This window comes from Canis aureus, chromosome 7 (assembly GCF_053574225.1).
Source record: "Canis aureus isolate CA01 chromosome 7, VMU_Caureus_v.1.0, whole genome shotgun sequence".
Lineage (NCBI taxonomy): Eukaryota > Metazoa > Chordata > Mammalia > Carnivora > Canidae > Canis > Canis aureus.
In genome coordinates this window covers 30,352,694-30,366,644 of record NC_135617.1, presented here as the reverse complement: position 1 = coordinate 30,366,644, position 13,951 = coordinate 30,352,694, and the positions used below count along the sequence as shown (strand labels likewise).

At 35.5% G+C, this 13,951-nt stretch overlaps 1 long non-coding RNA gene across 1 annotated transcript in view; it reads right to left on the bottom strand.

The window, feature by feature from the left end:
• Positions 1 to 13,670, bottom strand: part of LOC144317209 (uncharacterized) — a 293,885-nt gene extending 280,215 nt beyond the window's left edge. Inside the window, exons 1-3 of the long non-coding RNA XR_013383151.1 lie at positions 13,462 to 13,670; positions 8,024 to 8,205; positions 4,387 to 4,517 (exon numbers count right to left, since the gene is read on the bottom strand). This is a non-coding gene — a long non-coding RNA (uncharacterized LOC144317209). The remainder of the gene's footprint in view (positions 1 to 4,386; positions 4,518 to 8,023; positions 8,206 to 13,461) is intronic.
• Positions 13,671 to 13,951: the final 281 nt, after the last annotated feature.

Sequence of the window (13,951 nt, the reverse complement as noted above, 5' to 3'; positions counted from 1 at the left end):
TTTAAAAAGACCTTATGATTTTTCTCACTGAGATAAAAGACCAGAGGAAAGAAGTGTTATGTATTACGGGCTTTTGGTTGGGGGTTGGGAGTTGGTGTGGAATGGATGGTGCCATGAAAATCACAAGTCCTTTATGTGAAAGAAGGCAGTAAGCATGATTCCTGTGATCCATGACATGTGCAGCAGTGACATCTAAGAAACACACATATAAAATAAATATATAGCACATGGGTTAAGAACATAGATTCTGGAGTCATACTCCTGAATGTTGACTTGGACACTTAGAATCTACATAACCTTGTGTCATATAAACTCTATATCTCAGTTCTCTCACCCGTCAAATGGAAAGAGCTGTGTCCACCTGGAAAAATGAACACAGTCCTTTACTCCTCATCGACAACCCTTATGGCTCCACCTATCAAAAAGAAAAGTCTAGTTCCCTTCTACTTTGACTACAGACAGGCCTCTGGCTACCTGGGCCAACAGAATTCACTGGAAGTGACACTGCATACGTTCCAAGGGCGGACCTCAAGAGACTTTCCTCTCCAGTACTCTTTTCCAAGCCCCTGTATCCCCCTTGTGAACACAACGCTGCCATCATTGTGAACATGCTCCTGGATAACGAGCAATCACATGGGTCAGAATGAGTGAGTTAGCCCAGTGGTCCTAGCTGAGACTGCAGAGATATAGAGAACTCAACAGAAAGTATCAAAGCCCTCTACCTGACCCACAGCTGACAGAAAACACACTAACCCAGCCTACATCAGCAGAACTGCCCAGCTGACCCACAAAATAGTGAATAATATTAAATGGTTACAGCTTGAAGCTACTAGGTTTTAGGGTGTTTTCAAACACTTCAAAAGTTAACTGAAACACTTCAGATAAGGTCAATTAAATAAATCCAAATAGTGCCAGGCATATGATAGCATTATGTACTTGCTATTGTTATTAAAAGAGATAGATTTTGAAATTGAGACAATTTGCCAAAGAACCTCTAAATCAAAGTCAGCTGGACTCCTTGTTGGCTTTGCATGCTGGTATGGATGGTGACATGGTGGCTGTGAACATGACATCTAGCAGTCAGGCTCAGATCTCTGGGGTCTCCTAACTTTCTGTACAAGTGATTTACATCAGAGAATAGTATTTGTCTAAATAGCTTCAAATCCACTCACTAATTGGCTAAGTGGAAGGAAATTAAAAATGTATAAAGTAAAGGATTTGGAAAGCCAACTATTTGATCATTGCTTTTAGTCTTCCCAATAGTTTGGTAATAATCTTTACTCCAATTAATTAGATATAAGCAACTTCTCAAAGCAAACAATTCAGAAGGAAATCTGGGACAAATAATTTATGGATATGTTTATAATATGCAATAGTCCTAGATTCCTGATAGTCTCAGACCAGCAGCATAAAGACAGTAGACAGTAACTGCTTTTGGCCAGGAGTCCCTGGTACTCTGTAGTGTTTAATAAACAATATTATTTTTAAAAGTTCCTATAGCTATGCTACAATTAGTTTGTACTTTGTCTCAAACCATAATACTAACTTACATGTTGTTTTCAATCCATTAGGATGCAGGGAAACTGTCTTATGCATGTGCATGAGATGAACTCTGAATATCATGCCAAGTCAATTCTATGAATTTCAATATGACATTCTTATCTTTCCTTTATTAAACTTAGCTCTAGGGAATTTCAAGGCCTTTTACACAGAATCCAAATGCCCTTTGGTGGTTGCCACACATATCTTCTTTTATGATGTTGGTACTTTTGGTTAATGTTTTCTTTTTTAAGCATAAAAATTCACTGTAGAGAACATTAGTTCTCTCTCCATTTCTCTCTCTCTCTCTCAGAGAATGTAAGTCAATTTGAAGCCTAATTTTGAATTTCTCTACCCAACTTAATGTACTTGCCAAATACAGAAATTTTACATTCAAATAAGGAAGCTTTGATTTAATTATAATGTTTCTTTTTTAAAAAAAGGCAAAATTATCTTATTCTTTTTAAAAAATCAATATCATCAGCAGTTATCTGATTGTACAGAACAACAGGTATTTCACTTCATACTAGATTCTATTCTTCTAAAAGTTTGGTGTACATCACACACATAAAATATTTACTGCCCAAATAACAATGTGTTGGGGAATTTATAGAGTTAGCATGTAAAAATAAATTTATAAAACTAGCATTGCAAATAATTTTAGCTCTAGAATACAATGTCTTTTTAAAACATTTTTGATGAATGTGTAAGTCTTATGGGACTTATTAACTAGCACGTTCCTCACTTTGGAATTCCATGTGATTATACCTGATTGAGACACATTTTTCACCTATTAGTAGGGCACTCAGCTCATGTGAAAATCCAGAGGGAAGCCTTTTGTGGCTTTGTGAAGAACTGGAAAGACATACTAGCGAATCTTCCAATCATAAGTTTCTTTGCACTAGGCTTCTCATTTGCACTGAAGTAAAAAATACATAATAGACCCACACACCATGGTCTTTTATATATATCATCATCATCATTTCTTTAGTACTTCCAAAACATTATGACTTCTCTTAAATTATTTTTAGAAAACCATGGGAAAGTGAAGGTTGAACTGGCCACATTGACCCCACATTTATGGACAACTAATTCCTATGGTCTGCCAAACAGCTGGTCCCAGTAGTGGGCCAAGAGACTGAACAAGATTTTATTCTTCCTGGAATAATAGTAGGCAAATTGAGAGAGAAACTGTCAAATATCACAGGATCTTGGACCCAGACTGTGAGAGATTTTAAAGGATAAAGACTAAAAAAATAAAATAAAATAAAAATAAAATAAATAAATAAATAAATAAAGGATAAAGACTGACCCCTGTATTTACATTCTCCAGCCAAAAGACAGGGTTAAAACCTAAATTATACAAAATCTTCCAATATTGTCTTTTCTCACTCAGAACATGGCCTGCAAGACCCCATGCTATCTGTCCTCCCCACCTCAAACTTTGGCTTCATCTTCTGTTACTTTCTCACATTGACTTGCTTCCAATTACATGGGCCTCTGCCAAGACATACTTCTACTGTGAGATGTTTGCATTTGCAGTTCTCTCTACCTGAAATTCCCTGTCCCCACACATTTCCACATGGTACATGCCCTTATCTTTGAAGATCTTTCTTCAAAAATTACCAGTGAGGCCTTTCTTTGACCACCTTAATTAAAACCAAAAAACAAAAGTCTACGCTCCATATTTTCTGTCTCCTTTGTGTTTTATTTTTTACAGACCACTTACCACCTTCTAACATACTCTATTATATATTTATTTCATTTGATGCTTGCCTTTCCCCATCAGAATGCCTACTTCATAAACTCTATTTCTATCTTTCACTGATGTATTCTGAGTCAACAGTACTGTCTGGCATTCTATAGGTACTCGATACATACTGCATGAATAAAGGAATGAGCAACTCAAGTTCAAAGTAGTTAATAACTTTCATGAAGTTATACCTTGGAATTTAATGACCAAGCAAGACTAGACACCAATTTTCTGATATCTCCCTCACAAAAATGTAGTAATATGACAATAGCATGTTAAAAAGACTTATTGAGATAATACAGGTGCCAGTCTGAAACATAAGCCTACTAATATTTATATAGACCTTTTTAAATCAAAAAGCAAACTCACATTAGTTCTGAATTAGTTCTTAATTTTCTTGACCATTCTCTCAGGCATAAATTAATATCTCTATTTACAGATTATAAACTTGATGCTCAGAGATTAAAAGAAAGGCTAAGTTGGAAAGAGATCTATTAAAAATGGTCTCCTTCTCTCTAAAACACTTCTTCATCTCACAAAAAGATGCACTGCATATTTCCATTCAATGATAGTTCTCCTAGTACCAAAATTTAAAAATGCAATTCAATGTGCCCATAACACGTCAGGTATAATTCTTAAAGCATAAAGCAAGTATTCCATTAGTATCACTTCATCTGGATTCTCTCTCTCATTTTGCCATAAGCTTTTATGAACATAATTCTAAGGTCCAAATATAGTTGTATAAAAGAATAGTTTTCTTTCTACATATTTTGATTTTATGTGAGTATAAATTGTGTGTGTGTGTGTGTGTGTGTGAGAGAGAAATTTGTTTTGTTTCAGTTTGAGAGAATCTACCAGTCTTTTAAAGGTTTTGGGCCTACTTTGAACAAATCCAATCACCCAAAAAGGGCAGTATAATATTTAAAACAACAAAACAAAACAAAACACTCAGGAAAAATAAAAAGAAACAGGAAGGAGAAAGGGCATATAATTTAAAACATAATTAGCTGGAGAAAATGCAAAAGTTATCCCATTAAATTCTAACAATTTTCAAGGAATAATATGCCTGCAGGTTGCAGGCAGATGGATCTTACGAGCAACCTGTACTGTCAATCTTCTGTCCTAGGAGAGAAAACCTTAGTAGCTTCTCATCTTACAAGTCTGCAGTCAAAAGGGTCAGGTGGAGAATTTCATTTAATTACATGGGTCCCAGTGGAAGCAGAGCCTGAAAAGGAGTGATAAGCTTTGCTGAATCGCAGAGAAAACCTATGGCAATTGCAGGTGTTATGACTTTACCCTTTCTGGTAGTTGAGTATCCTAATGGCTTGCTCTTCACAAGACTGAAGAATGGAGGAAAGAAGGATCCCACAAAGTCTTGTATAGAGCATTGCCAAAGGATTCTCCCATTCTTTTAAGTGTTTGTCACTGTTGTTTTACTTGACATCTTTAGACTTTTATTAAACTTAGTGCACAAGATGATTGCCTGGAGGTTTCCTAAATGCTATAGGAAAAGAGGAAAATTATCATTAATGAATTCAATCCAAATAATTTTAAAAGTAATTGATATGGAAAAAGCCCTGATGTCCATTAACAGATGAATGGATGAAGAAGATGTGAGATATATATATATATATATATAGATATATATATAGATATATATAATGGAATATATTGGATATATTGGATATAATGGATTATATATATAATGGAATACTACTTAGCCATCAAAAATGAAATCTTGCCATTTGCATCAGTGTGAATGGAACTAGAGGGTACTATGCTTAAGCAAAATAAGTCAATCAGAGAAAGAAAATTATCATATGATCTCACTCATAGAATTTAAGAAACAAAACAGAGGATCATAGGGGAAGAGAGGAAAAAATAAAACAACATGAAATCAGAGAGGGAGACAAACCATAGGAGACTCCTAATCCTACGAAACAAATTGAGGGTTGCTGGAGGGGAGGTGGGAGGGGGAATGGGATAACTGGGTGATGGACATTAAGGAGTGCACATGATGTAACTAACACTGGGTATTTTATAATGCTGATGAATCAATGACTTCTATTTCTGAAACTAATGATCCATTTTTTTTAATTGAATTTAAATAAAAAATAAATATATACTGCCATTTGTGCAAAAAAGTAATTGAAATAAAAGTTAACAAGTTATGATGGTGAACTAAATACCCCCCCCACACACAAAATTCCTAGAGAATTATCAAAGAGAAATATCTCTTTGTTAAACATTCCAGGAATGTGATTTGTGTTCATGATTTGTGACATCTCCACATTTTTTCGAGTGGTTTATAAACCATTAATGTGCCTGGGTTTAGATACTGGCATTTTTCCTCTTAAATGCACTCCAGTGAAACAGATTCAAACATCCAACATCTTTGGTGAATATAGTCCTTATGTCTATTTGTGGGCCATTCTTTGGCATGGGAAGATATGAAATTTATCAGATTTGGTGACTAATAATTAGAAAATCTGGGCCTACAAGATATATTCAGGATACCTTACATGAATGCCTTTACATCACAGCTAGATGGAATACTCTTGAAATGCAACCAAATAAAAATATATCCCATTGCCAAATTACAAGGCAACCTGTGTTGCCTTGAACAACACAGGTTTTGAACTGCATGAGTCCACTTATAGATACATTTTTACAGTACTGTAAATGATTCTTCAATATGATTTTCTTAACAACACTGTTCTCTAGCTTATTGTAAGAACCAAGTATATAATACATATAGCATACAAAACAGGTTTATGTTATTGGTAGGCTGGTCAACAGTAGGCTATTAGTTAAGTTTTGGGAGAGTCAAAAGTTATACATTGATTTTAAATTCTGTGGGGAGTCAGCACACTGAGCTATTCAAGTGTCAACTGTACAATAAGATCACGGTTAGAATCTCACAAAAGCAAACTGATTTATAAAAAGGTGTAGGATCTAAGGTCTTTTCTAGGAATAATGCATTTACCATAGAGGCATTTGGTTTCAAGAAAGTTTATCTGGGACAAAAATGTATATTACACAACACAGGTTAAGTATTTATGTGACAGCTATCTTTATGGGACACCTGGGTGACTTAGCAGTTTAGTGCCTGTCTTTGGCCCAGGATGTGATCCTGGAGTCCCAGGATCGAGTCCCACATCAGGCTCCCTACATGGAGCCTGCTTCTCCCTCTGCCTATGTCTCTGCCTCTCTCTCTCTCTCTCTCTCTCTGTGTGTGTGTGTCTCTCATAAATAAGCAAACAAAATCTTAAAAAAAAAATAGTAAGCTAATCAATTACTAGAAAAAGTCCCAAAGACAATGTTCCCTAATGCAGCAATTAGGAAACTAAGTATGCAACAAAGTCTCTGAAAATATAACAGTACCAAATGTATCTTTTATGGACTTAAACCATGTATGTGCATTGTGGTATATTTTACAGGCAATATATATAATTGTAAATAGGCATTTTTAAAATTAGAATATTGAAAAGTCCTTAACATAAATGGAAAAGAAAGACTAAAAAACCCACTAAATTCATAGGATCTTAGACTCCAAAGAAATATGTATATCACTTCTATCTTTAGCGTCTTAAGGCATTATGATATTTAAGTCATTCTAGGAAAGAAAAAAAATCATTTGGATGATCATGACAGAAAATTATTTAACAATCAGCCTTGAAACTCTACTTTAATTATTAATTACAGATTTTTTTACTATACTTTCTTTACTAAAACTATAGATTTTTTACATACTTTCTTTACTAAAACTAACCAAAATTTAAGCTCCTGACTCAGCTAGATGAAGATGAATAATTGTAAAGTGCCTTCCCATGTAAGAGTTATGAACATAAAACCTCTATTTTCTGGCTTGGTTTGAGAATAAGGGTCTCATGGATTACCCATTTTCAAACTATGAGAAGGCACTAAATTTACATTTAGTGAAATTTAAACTTGGTGGCAAAGGATAGAGATTAATGAAAACCATTATAGAAATTTTCATTACTCCAGAATCCCAATCATGGACATCTCTTGGCATAGTGTTTATAGTCTTGTAGTGTATAGTGTAGCATAGGAGAGAGTTCTGATCAACAGAAGTTGAAATGAGTCATCTTTTCAGACTCCGCCCTGTCAAAATTAAATAATCTCAATACATTACACTTTCTTGAGTCTTATTTCTCTGTCCTTTAATCACCTTTAAGGCTCACTTCTGAACAACTTCTAAATGTTCATCACTCTTCTCTGGCTTTTTTGTTTTAAGTTACTTGATCAAATGTCAAAGGAGGCTGTTATTAGTCTTTATACTAGAATTTAATATCATTTCAGGAGTAGATATACTCTTAGAAATCTTGACTTGTATGAAAGCTACATATATGAAAGTATTTAGCTATATCACCTCAGTGGAATATGTCTAAGGGGAAATTCTTTTACCAGTGTTTTATTATTTGTAGGAAAGAGTTTTACATAAATTTACTTTGTTTATCTGAAATGTTGGGGAGGAGCAAAGGATAAAGTGATTTTAAAGATCTATTGGCTACACTCTTGTTTTAGAAAAATCAATTAACTTATGAGTAGGAAAATGCTTATAGCAAAACTACATATTTTTATGAGAACACATGTCATCAATGATATTGGCAGTTTGGTGGGAAGTATACATATTTTCTACTAGCACATATACCTTTATTGACATGATCTTTTGATGAGAGGTGCACATTTTTTTATTAACACACATACCTATGATGACGTTTTGACATACATGATATTTTGGTCAGAGGATCCTTAATCCCTTCCTCTTAGGCCTATCAGAATAGAAAAAGGCATCCAATTGCCCTCCCTTCTCCTGTGGAGTGTCATTTAGTCCATCAAATACTCATGAGCCAGGCTAGAAGAGGAGTCTCCCAGTGCCTATGAAGGTCCTGGAAGCAAGAGATGAAGTCAGGAATGGAAGAAAAGTTCAGTTTTTCCAGTTCATATCCAGCCTACAGCTTAATTCTTAAATTCATTTTTTTTGTTGTTGATAGCTTTTATTTTATTTTTTTTAATTTATTTTTTATTGGTGTTCAATTTACTAACATACAGAATAACCCCCAGTGCCCGTCACCCATTCACTCCCACCCCCCGCCCTCCTCCCCTTCTACCACCCCTAGTTTGTTTCCCAGAGTTAGCAGTCTTTACGTTCTGTCTCCCTTTCTGATATTTCCCGTACCCCCAACCACATCATTGGCCTTTCATTGTCCCTAGTCAGGACACTTGTGGAGGTGAACATTTACTATGTTCATAAATTTTTTTACACTCCTCCCATCAAAAAGTGGGATCTTATTCCCAAAGTGATTTACTTCTAAAAATTAAAATGTGACAAAAATGACCCTATTCAACTTTGAAAGCTGGATTAGAAAAGGTCATTAGCCTTCTACCTGGCTTTATCCCTTGGTGCATGCACCTCAGGAGCCCTGAGCTGCTCTGTAATAAGTTTGGCTAAGCTGAAATTGGCATGCTGGAGAGATAGAGTGGAAAGACTACAGAGAGGAAGAGCGGTGCAAAGGAGTCCCAGCTATTTTTGCCTGCAAGCATTTGAGTCTTCCCAGATAACAGCCATCATCAACTGCCAGACCTGTGAGTGAACAGCATTCAGATGGCTCCAGTCTACTTTCAACCACTCTGGTAGAGCAGAGACAAACAGTTCCTGCTGAGTCCCACCCAAACGCTTTGTGAGAAATTTAAATATTCATATTGTTCTACAGTATACCAATTTTGGGGGTGATTTGTTACATTGCAATAGATAAGTGGAACACAGACCTTACTTCTACCCGTAATGAAAATCAGCTTCAGGTACAAAAATGGCTAAATCGGTAGTCTTCAAACTTTTTTGATCACTCACAATAAATTCTGGCTTACTTATTTATTGATTTAACACACGTATGACTACACTAATGTATTATACACAAATATAAACCTTTAGAAGGATCAGCTAAAATTAGAAATTCTAATGTTTTCTCCCTGCTCCAAAAGGATTATCATGTTCACCCAACTTTGAAAACTTCTGGAGTTAGTATGTGAATTGTTTAGATAATAGCACTGAAGCTCCAGGTGATTAGACAACCCACTAGTCAGAAACAGATTAAGAGTGCTAAGGTTTGAGACCCCTGGGTAGCTCAGCGGTTAAGCATCTGCCTTCAGCTCAGGGCCTGATTCCAGGATTGAGTCCCACATAGGGCTCCCTGCATGGAGCCTACTTCTCCCTCTGCTATGTCTCTGCCTCTATCTTTCTGTATCTCTCATGAATGAATAAATAAAATCTTAGAAAAAAATAGAAGTGCTAAGGTTTGAGGAAGCATGTTATTTACATAAACTTTTTTTTTTTAAATAAACCCCTTTAGCAAACAATGGAGACTTTTAGAATAGGAGACCTTGGAAATTTTAAGTAAAATTTCTCAACTCTGGTATCAGCTATGAAAGTTATTTGTTACAAATATCAGTCAAAATATAGTAATTCATGAGGCATTCACTTTTTAATAAGTTCATTTGGTCCCAGAAAGTTTCCATGATAAGATCTACTCAGTTGTTCCCATTCAGTGGTGATTCCTGGAAGCAAACAGCATTGTGCAATGGTCACAATCACTACCTTGCAAACACAGTGTAGCTTGATGGTTCAATGCTCTGGAGTAAGCCCACTGCTCCCCACTTAAAGATTGGGCAACTACATAACTTCTTTGTGCATTTTCTACTTCTGCAAATGGGGATAATAATGACATCTAACTTGCAAAGTTGTTATGAGGATTCAGTGAAAGATGTAAAGCTCTATGCACCAGGCCTAAACTGGAAGTAGTGCTCAGTAATTGTTAACCGCAGATTTTTGTTATTATGTTGTTATGGAAAGAGAAAGAATTAAAATTTAAATTTGAGAAACTAGTTGAAAATATATGTCCTGCCTGTAAATATTATTATTTAAGTCAAGATCAAGACAGAAAACTACCCCAATCTTCTTTTTAAAGGATTTATTTATTTATTTATTTTTAGTGAGAGAGAAAGCAAACACAAGGAGGGGAGGGGCATTGGGAGAGGGAGGGAGAATCTCCAGTAGACTCCTCACTGAGTGTAGAGCATGACATAAGGTTTGATCTCATGACCCTGAGATCATGATCTGAGCCAAAACTTAGAGTCAGATGCTCAACTGACAGAGCCACCCATATTCCCCACAAACTAGCCCATTCTTATGCTCACACACTCTCCCACTCCTCCACCTTAGCCTACCTTTAAATTATTTATAAATAAGCCAACTGAGGTAGAGAGCAGAAAAATGTCTTGTCTCAAATACTAAAGCTAAGTAATGACAAAAGCTGTGCCAGAGCTACAGAACTAAATGTATGATAGAAATACCAGTGTATTTTAGAGTATGAAGATGTCATACAGAAGTTATAACATACACGTTGATGCTCTTGTGTAAAGCAAAGTAAAAATATATGTACCATATTGTTTCTTACACAAATGTAAGGTAAATACACTATTAGAAGCCATAGTTCTTAAAGAAAATTTAATATGTATTGTCCTCAAACTATTTTAAAAAACAGTAAAAGGAAAGATTCCAAGTTTATTCTATGAGGCCAGCATTACCCTGATACCAAAAACCACACAAAGACACTATAAAAAAAAAAGAAAGCTAGCTAATATGACTAATGAACATGAATGTAAAAATCTGCAACAAAATATTAGCAAGCCAAATTCAACAATACATTACAAGTATCATTTACTGCAATCAAGTGGGATTTATTTCAAGGATTCAAGAATGGTTCAATATCTGTAAGTCAATCAGCATGATACATTACATTAACAAAATGAAGGATAAAAACTATATGATCATCTCAATAGTTACAGAAAATGCATTTGGCAGAATTCATCATCTGTTTATGATAAAAACTCTCAACAAAGTGGGTTTACAGGAGACAACCTCAACATAATAAAGGCCATATATGAAAAACCCACGGCTAACATAATAGTAAATGGGGAAAAGCTAAACGCCTTTCCTCTAAGATAAGGAACAAGACAAAAATGCCCACTCTTGCCACTTTTATGCTACATAGTATTGTAAGTCCTAGCTATAGGAACCAGATAAGAAAAAGATATAAAAGACATCCAAATTGGTAATGAAGAAGCATAACTCACTATCTGCAGATGATACAATACTATATAGAAAACCCTAGGGACTCCATCAAAAATCTGTTAGAATAAATGAGTTCAGTAATTTTGCAGGATACAAAATTAATACGCAAAAATCTGTTGCATTTCTATACTGATAATGAAGTAACAGAAAGAAAAATAAGAAAACAACCCCAATTACAATTGTACCAAAAGATTAAAACTCCTAAGAATAGACATAATCAAGGAGGTGAAAAACTTGTACTTTGAAAACTATAAGACACTGCTGAAAGAAGCTGAAGATGACACAAATAGATATGCCATACTCATGGACTGGAAAAATTAATATTGGCCAAAACGTCCACACTACCTAAAGTAATCTATAGATTCATTGTAATTCCTATCAAAATACCAATAGTATTTTTCACAGAACTAAAATAAATAACCCTAAAATTTGTATGGAACCACAAAAGACCTTGAATAGGCAAAGCAATCTTGAAAAGGAAGAACAAAGCTGGGGATATCACAATCCCAGATTTCATGATATACTACAAAGCTATAGTAATCAAAATAGTATGGCATAGGCATAAAAACAGCACACATATCAAGGAACAGGAACAAGCTAGAGAGCCCAGAAGTAAACCCATACTTATATAGTCAATCAATCTATGATAAAGGAGGCAAAAATGCATAGTGAGGAAAAGGCAGTCTCTTCAATAAATGGTGATTGGAAAACTGGACAGCTACATGCAAAAGAATGAAACTGGACTATTTTTTTTATACCATGCACAGAAATACACTAAAAACAGATTAAAGATCTAAACATGAGACCTGAAGCCATGAAATTCCTAAAAGAAAACATAGGCAGTAACCTCTTGGACATTGGCCTTAGCAAATTTTTCAGGCAAGGGAAACAAAGCGAAAATAACCTACTAAAACTATGCCACAATAAAAAGCTTTTGCACAGTGAAGAAAACCATCAGCAAAACAAAAAGTCAACCTGCTGAATGGGAGAAGACATTTGCAAATGACAGATCTGATAAGGATTTAACATCTGAAATATATAAAGAACTCATACAACTTAACACCAAAATACAATCCATTTTTTAAAAAGATTTTATTTATTCATGAGAAACACACAGAGGGAGACAGAGACATAGGCAGAAGGAAAAGTAGGCTTCCCATGGGGAGCCCAATGTGGAACTCAATCCCCAGACCCAAGACCACGACCTGAGCCAAAGGCAGACACCCCTAGAATCCAATTAAACATGGAAAGAAATCCATGGGAGATCTTGATATATGGAAAATTGAGACTCTGCACAGTACCACTTAATGAGACAGACAAGTGAGAAAGAGGTATATATTCATACATTCTCCACTTGTTCCTAACAACTGGATTTCCATTATATTGATAAGATTTGGTAAGAAAATTTTATATATTGAGGAGTACTTCAAGCAACTTTCGAAAAAAATGCACTTAAAAGTCCCAAATACTTTATTAGCTTATCAATCAAAATGGGGAAGAAGTTGATCAATCAGTTCCTTAAATGCTTTGTACCAACCTTACAGTGTGCAATGGTGGCAAGTCATGAGTGAGACCAAACATTGATCTACTCTTACTTTCCCACCTTCAAATTATGGTCTGGATATAAACTGTCAGGTATCTGTCGTTCATTCATTCCATAAACATATATCAAGTACCTGCTGTATGTCAAGCTCTCTATTAGTAACTGGGGATATAATGGTGAGCAATCTACTCTTACCTCTGTGACTGGGCAGGTTTATTCCAGTCCCAATGACAATAAGCAACATGCATTACTTGAAGTACTGATCCTTACAAGTTTTCAGATTTAAAACATAGCATAGCTGTTAAAAGAACTTGTATACGTATTGTCTTATTAAGTCTGTACAGTAATGGTCTAAATTATTACATTATTTAGTATTTATCCATTTTTACATTGAGGAAACAAAAATCCAAAGGGGTTAAATGCCATGCCTAAAGTTAGATAAGTTGTAAGTGGTGGGACCAGAATTCAAACCTGAAAGCTTGACCACATATTCTGTGTTCTTTCAACCAGGCAGTCTTGCTGCGGGGACCCTTCCCATTCCTGGGAGGACCCTTCCCATTCCTGGGTGTGGACAGATGCAGATAAGGAGAAGAAAAGGAGGCTCAGTGCCTCCGGGTCGCACAGAGCCTATTTTGTTCACAATGCTTCTAACTGCATTACAGGAAATGGAAACGCTTTCAGATATTTCCATCATAAAGGGTTTAAATGCTGAAAGGGGGTGCTTACAAAATCTTTGGAAGGGCTAAAGGAAAAGTCAGAAGACCCTACCAGACTCTTCCTTTTAAAATCATGCAACTATACCTGCAATCTAGAGCAAAAAAAAAAAAAAAACCCTACTGCTGCTAGCAGTACACACATCTACAGGAACTTCCTTGGCAGCACAGTGACATCAGAAAGGCCTCTCTACCATGTCTCATGCAAGTGCCTCCTACTGGCAAAACCCATAATGCAGCCAGACCCC